The sequence below is a fragment of the Herpailurus yagouaroundi genome, unplaced genomic scaffold (assembly GCF_014898765.1).
Source record: "Herpailurus yagouaroundi ecotype Mexico unplaced genomic scaffold, PumYag 181, whole genome shotgun sequence".
NCBI classification, from domain to species: domain Eukaryota; kingdom Metazoa; phylum Chordata; class Mammalia; order Carnivora; family Felidae; genus Herpailurus; species Herpailurus yagouaroundi.
Window position 1 is genome coordinate 25,951,970 of NW_024412412.1, and position 7,362 is coordinate 25,959,331.

General features: G+C 45.3%; 1 pseudogene; it reads right to left on the reverse strand.

Annotated features, from left to right (window-relative positions):
* Positions 1-274: 274 nt before the first annotated feature.
* Positions 275-2,425, reverse strand: LOC121039769 (V-type proton ATPase subunit E 1-like; annotated as a pseudogene).
* Positions 2,426-7,362: the final 4,937 nt, after the last annotated feature.

Consider the following 7,362-nt stretch of genomic DNA (forward strand, 5'->3'; position numbering starts at 1 on the left):
GTTTGTTGTTTTTTTTTTTAATTTTTTTTTAACGTTTATTTATTTTTGGGGGGACAGAGAGATACAGAGCTTGAACGGGGGAGGGGCAGAGAGAGAGGGAGACACAGAATCGGAAACAGGCTCCAGGCTCTGAGCCATCAGCCCAGAGCCTGACGCGGGGCTCGAACTCACGGACCGCGAGATCGTGACCTGGCTGAAGTCGGCCGCTTAACCGACTGCGCCACCCAGGCGCCCCACAACACAAGTTTTTAAGGCATCAGAAATTTCTTGTTGAAGTCCGCCTGGGTGGCTCAGCCTGTTACGCATCTGACTCTTGATCTCAGCTCAGGTCTTGACCTCGGGGTCATGAGTTCAGGCCCCACACTGGGCTCCATTGCTGTTTTAATTCGTAAAAGTAGTGATCTTCATTCCACTCAAGATTTCAAGGCTCACACAGTCAAATGTTGCCTTAAGAGTTATTTATTCGTGTGTTTGTATAGCAGCCTCTGTATAGCAGGTAAGGTGTTAGATGCAGCGGGAGGTAGACACAAGTTCATGGTGCTCCTGCAGAAGTGGGAAGGAGGTGCCTCAGGAGCACCTCTGAGAACGAGCCAGAGAGTCTGCCAAGGCTTCAGTGGCACAGATCGGAACACCTCCTTCCCAGAGAGCCGTGGATCACGTCCACCGCTCCCAAAGGCTAAGCCCAAAAACTTCCTGTTGGCATTTGCACCACATAAAGCACCCGGTACTTCTGGCAGCATCCGCTTTCTGGGCTATGAGATCCAGCTGGCTTTCTAGGGGACTGGAAACTTATTTTACGATCCCCATTATAGATCTCAACTCCGCCAGCTATTTCCTCAGGCAGGGCAGCCTCCTGATCAATGTGGACATCAACATCTCTTTCTGGCAGCGATTCTGTACATAGGAATCACTTTCTGCACTGCGGCCTTTACCGGAGGGAAATCCTGTTTCCTGCAGCAAACGATCATTCGGAGCGCCGACAATTGGTACAAACCTGGAGGACCGGGCCATCCAGGATCACCCGGTGCCTGGTTGTATCCTTTACCACTTTGCCGAGTCTCTGTTTTGCTCCATTCAGCAGGTCTGTAATTAGGTCACCTCTCACTCTGAGGACTTTGAGCCTAGCTTGATTCATTAAATTAGACATCTGAATTTTCGTCTGCTGCTCAGTCTGCTTTTTCTTTCTTCTCACAGTAGTCCATCCTTTTCAGTCTTTGGGTTTGCGCAAGACGACCTTTCTCAATGTTGAGCTCTTCCTTTGCATCAGTTTCTTCTGCTTTCTCATCAGCTTCTTGTTCAATAAAAGCCATCACATGCTTAATCTGCTTCTGCACATCAGCATCACTGAGGGCCACTGGCTGGAGAAGAGGTTAGAAGGAGGCGGTGGAAGGAAGGGCTAAATGGTTTTAATTTGGATAACAAACGTAATCGGTCCTTCTTGGAAAAATGCCACAAACTGTCACTGCTGGAATGCCACCTGACCGTGGCTCCCAGATGGGGTCCCTCTCTGCTGCTGCCCTCTGGTCGGTGCACAGCCCCAGTTGCTCCATTCAACCCGCTAGCATGCGTCTCGGTCATACTCAGCAGAGATAGGGTGTGATTGCCAGGAGTGACTTTCCACAACTGCCATTCAAAGACCGATTTCAACCCACGTCCATTTTGCCAACTCCGTCCAAAGCAGCATACAGAGGGCCGGGTTGGGTGGCAATGTGTTTCTGAGGCATTCCCGTGCTGCTCTGGCATCCTGGGGACTTTCTCACTCCCCTGCTCCTTTCTCTGCCTCTGCTCTATCCTGAAGTGTTTTTCTTCCAGCTCAAGTCAAATGGTTGACATTTATAAAGTAAAGATTCTAGGAGGGATACCCTACATAATTTAGGGCCAGCAATGGATGAAATCCCTTGTGTCTTGGTGGGGGATCTGATGCCCAGCGGTAGAGCAGACAGAACGGGCCCCCAGGAGAAGGCAGGCTTCAGAGGCAACCTTAGATTTCTTCGCAAAGAAGAAATTCTGCTTCCAAGTGGACTGGAAACGTGATTGATTATTGCTATGGGTTGAATTGTGTTCCCTCCTCGCCTGACAAAAAAAGATATGTTGAAGTCTTAACCCTCAGTATCTCAAAATGTGACCTTCTTTAAAAATAGGGTCCTTGCAGTTGTAATTAACTGCATTAAGATAAAGTCATACCAGAGAAGGATTGGCCCTTAATGCAATATGACCGGTGCCCTTATAAAAGGTGGGAAATTTGTGCACAGACACACAGGGAGAAAGCCACGTGATGATGGACGTAGAGACTGGAGTCATGCTGTCAGAAGCCGAGGAACACCTGGGGCCACCAGAAGCTGGAAGATGCAAGGAAGGATCCTTCCCTCTGCTTCAGAGAAGGCACAGCCCTGCCAACACATTGACTGCAGACTTCTGGCCTCCAGAACTGTGAGAGAATAGATTTCTGTTGTTTTAAGCCGCCCAGTTTGTGTTACTTTGTCACGGCAGCCATAGGAAGCTAATGTAAGAGTTAACTGAAAATTAACAAACTCCAAATGCCAACATTACACAAGAGCACTACAAGAAATAAAAAAGCTGTGGGGACAGCGGGGAGACCTGCATGGCTCAGTAGATTAAGCGTCCAACTTCAGCTCAGGTCATGATTTCATGGCTCATGAGTTCGAGTCCCAGGGCTCTGTGCTGGCAGCTCAGAGCCTTGAGCCTGTTTTAGATTCTGTGTCTCCCTCGCTCTCTGCTCCTCCCCCACTCACGCTGTGTCTCTGTCTCTGAAAAATGAATAAACCTTAAAAATAATTTTTAAAAAAATCTGGGGGGTAGGGGGTGTTAATAAGCTAGCGTCACGTTATCCTTGTATTTCTTATTCTAGGGAAATGTTAAGAATATACTACTTTGCCACTTTTCTTCACTGGGCCTATTTACCAATTCAGATGGGAAAATGGACTTTTGCAGTTGTGAGGTCACCTGAGCCTTTGCTCCAAACTCTGGGAACCAAAAAGGACTCGTGTAGAGTCTGAGGGGCTTTGGTTTTCCTAAGAAATAAAACTTGAGCTAACCCGAACCATACAACAGATCAAGTCTGACACGCTTATAGAGAACATGGCTCTCTATCACGGCATAAAATTGCTGAATGACAAACTCAAGCCGTGATTTTTCTCAGTGGATTTTTTCACTTTGTCTTGCAGGTGGGTGATGGGTGACAGTGGCAGAACAGGTTCTACAGAAATGTCTGGCATCCCTTGTTCCCAAGCTTTGAAGCCTCTGCCAAATACATAGAGACGTCACATTTAACATCCTGTTACAAAGGCGTAGAATGAGTGGGTGTGAGCTAAGGATTTTGCGCCGGACTGGCACACGGGTAGGCACCCAGAAAATGGGAGCCATTGTTCTTTCTTCATGAAAGATATATAATCTCAATTTTATAAGAGGCAGAATCGTTGCCGAAATTCACCAAACTCTTTAACCGTGCCTATAATCTGCAATTCTGCTGCCTGAATAATAAAGTTTTGGTGTATCTTTTTGTTTCAGGGATCAACGAATGGGGATGAAAATGCTATCAATCTGAGCTCCCAATGCTTCAAGGAGACACCTAAAGAAGAGGAGAGTTAAGTTTTTCTGTCCCACTGCCTCCCAGAGGTGGTAGTTGACCAACCCTGCAGAACACAGATGGGGAAGATGTCCCATACTCCTACCCTCTAAGTGGAAGATTGGAAAAGAATATCGAGAGAGGGAAAAGAAGTGGATACATATGAGCTATGGGTGTAAAGGTAAAAACAGAGCAAGGGAGATAGGAAAACTGACAGCTCTATACTCTTCAAAATACATATATATGTACATATATATATAGTTTATATATATAGTTTATATATATATAGTTTATATGTATATAGTTTATATGTATGTAGTTTATGTGTATATAGTTTATAGTATATAGTTTATATATAGTTTATATGTATATAGTTTATATATATATATAGTTATGTTAGTCACTTTTATTTTTTTTAATTTTTTTTTTCAATGTTTATTTATTTTTGGGACAGAGAGAGACAGAGCATGAACGGGGGAGGGGCAGAGAGAGAGGGAGACCCAGAATCGGAAACAGGCTCCAGGCTCTGAGCCATCAGCCCAGAGCGTGACGCGGGGCTCGAACTCACGGACCGCAAGATCGTGACCTGGCTGAAGTCGGACGCTTAACCGACTGCGCCACCCAGGCGCCCCTAGTCACTTTTATTTTCAAGTGAATTGACCTGATATTTTTTCCATTTCACTTTAAATTTTAGGGGCGCCTGGGTGGCTCAGTCAGTTGAGTGACCGACTTCAGCTCAGGTCACGATCTCACAGATCATGAGTTCGAGCCCCGCATCGGTCTCTGTGTTGACAGCTCAGAGCCCGGAGCCTGCTTCTGATTCTGTGTCTCCCTCTCTTTCTGCCCCTAACCCACCCACATTCTGTCTCTGTGTCTCTCAAAAATAAATAAACATTAAAAAAACTGTGTAATTTTATTGTTGTATACAGAAAGCAACACTAAAAATCTAGGGGACTATAAGTTGACAGCGAGATCACCCAAACAGGTGAAGGAAAGTCTGAAGAGGTTGGCAGACCTAAGGGGTACTGAGCTGGCTGGAACCAAAGGCATCACACCTCAGCCTGATCCCTGTCAGATCTCTGAGTCATCTATGGAATTTTTTTCTTTTTTAATTCATTTTTTAAAAATTTTAACTCCAATACACTTAACCTACAGTGTTATATTAGTTTCAGGTGTAAAATGCAGGCTCCAAGAATTCTCTACGTGACTCTCTGCTCATCTGGGAGGTGTACCCTGAATCCCTTTCACTTATTTCGTCTCTTTTTTCTTTGCTTGTTTTGTTTCTTAAATTCTGCCTATGAGTGAAGTCATATGGTATTTGTCTTTCTCTGACTGATTATTTCACCTAGCATTTTACTCTCTAGCTCCATCCACGTTATTGCGAGTGGCAAGGTTTCATTCTTTTTTATGGTTGAATAATAGTCCCTTACGTATATATGCCACCTCTTCTTTATCCATTCATTTATCAGTGGTCACTTGGGCTGCTTCCGTAATTTGGGTCTTGTAAATAATGTTGCTATAAACATAGGGGTGTGTGTAGTCTTTTGAATTAGTGTTTTTGTATTTTTTGCTCAATACCCAGCAATGCAAAACTGGATTATTGGGTACCTCTATTTTTTAACATTTTGAGAAATCTCCATACCATTTTCCACAGCGGCTGCACCAGTTTGCATTCCCAACAAGAGTGCAAGAGGGTTCTTTTTTCTCCACATCCTCACCAAGACTTGGTTTTTCTTTGTGTTTTTTATTTTATTATTTTTTTAATGTTTATTTTTGAGAGAGAGAGAGAGCGAGAGAGCAGGGAAGGGGCAGAGAGAGAGGGAAACACAGAATCTGAAGCAGGCTGCAGGCTCTGAGCTGTCAGCACAGAGCCCAACACGGGGCTCGAACCCACCAACCTCGAGATCGTGACCTGAGTTGCTGTTGGACGCTTAACCAACTGAGCCACCCAGGCGCCCTCATATTTTTTTATTTTAGCCATTCTGACAGGTGTGAGGTGATAGCTCACTGTAGTTTGGCTTGCATTTCCCTAATGATGAATGATATTGAGCATATAGAATCTTTTTTTTTTTTAACCTCCAAAGTCTCCAAAGGCAAATTTACCCACACCCACATCTCAAGCCCTGGCCGTCTTCCTTCACCAACACCCCAGCGTTGAGTCCCCATCTTAACTCTTGGACGTGGCTTTCACCATTCACCCAGACACCAGGCTAAGCATCACCCTCACCCTTCCCCCACCACGTTAATTTTGCTTTTCTCTTCTCCAGTACGATCGCTTCTGTCCCAAGTCTGACACCTATCACCTGCAGCATTACAAAATCAGCCTCCTAGCCAGTCTCCCTGCCGTGTTCCCTCGGTCCTGCTGGAGAGATGGCTCAAAACCAAGTCAGGCATTCCCTTTCCAGCCACGGTACTTTTCTTGCCTGCAGAATGAAGACTGCGCCCCTCAGATGGCAGCTTCTTCCAGAAGACACCTTAGCTGCTGCTGCTCATGAGATCACACGTGCACACATTCACATCAACACACATTCACTGATTCTTAAGAACCACTCCATGGTCTTGGGCCTGCCCGTTCCTCTGCCTGACACCCTTTCCCCTTTACCTGCCTGAAGTCTCATCTTCCAAGGACCGGTTCACCATGTGTCCTCTCACTGGCTTCCCTCAGGCTGCCCCCTCCCCTCTAGGAAGGGGGCTCACGGCCCTGCGTGACAGGTAGGCATTGTTCCTCCTGAGGACCCCACGCGGTACCAGACAGAATCAGTGTGTGCGCCTTGGGATGGCAGTGGCCTGGGGTGGATTATGCCACTAGAGAAAGTCCAAGAAACAAGAGAACATCGTTTTCAAGTGACAAGCATGGAAGCAAACTAAATGAGTAAGGAAAGAGTCACTGAAATGAGAAGAAAGAAGTATGTGGGACAATGGGCACATACGTTCAGCTCACCAAATGAGACGAGATGATGTCACATCCTTCGTTGTTTTCAAGTGGCTTGACACGACATTCTGTCCAATTTGACTTTAAGCACTGGAATAGTACAACATATCCTTTAAAAAAAAAGAGAGAGCCATTTATTTCCATATTCACCAGGAACTGGTAATTGGTCCGGTGCTCAGAAAAGAACCTGATTCCCTTGATACCGCCAACAGTTCAACTTCTGAATAAGGATGTGGGTTGAGTAAAAATAAAAACAATGTTTGATGCATTTTTTCCTTTTTATCTGCAGGAATAAACAGATTAGCTAGACTATAGATTGGAATTTTAAAACTCCCAGGAAACACATTTCCTTAGTTACATATCTAGACAATGAGAAACCCTTGACACTGGGCCACATTCCAAACAGTGATGTTCAGATGCACTGCAAGGAAGTTCAAGGGCATGCTTTGATGACAAAGAGGAATGTGCTGAAGCAGATAGGGGGCGAATTTATAAGGTTCTCCTCTTCTGCCCGGAAGGAAATCCATCTGTTCATTTCCCAAGGGCACATCATCTCCAAAAGTCATGCTGGGAATTATGTTCACCTGTCCCTTAGGATAAAGTTAATCAGCAGTGAAATTTATGTCTTATTGAAGAGAGAACAGCAGAAAAGAGACCAAGTGTAAATCCTGAACCCCTAACAAAATATTACAAGAGTTGTCCTTTTAACTTTACAGGCCCTGGCTGGAACTTTTTGCCAAAGGGATGGTGAAGAGGTAGCTGCAAGTAGGATTCTTTGGGGGAAGTCAATCCAAAGTGGGTTGGAAAAGCGAGGCCCGCAACAAGCAGGTAATAGCCCCAGTTT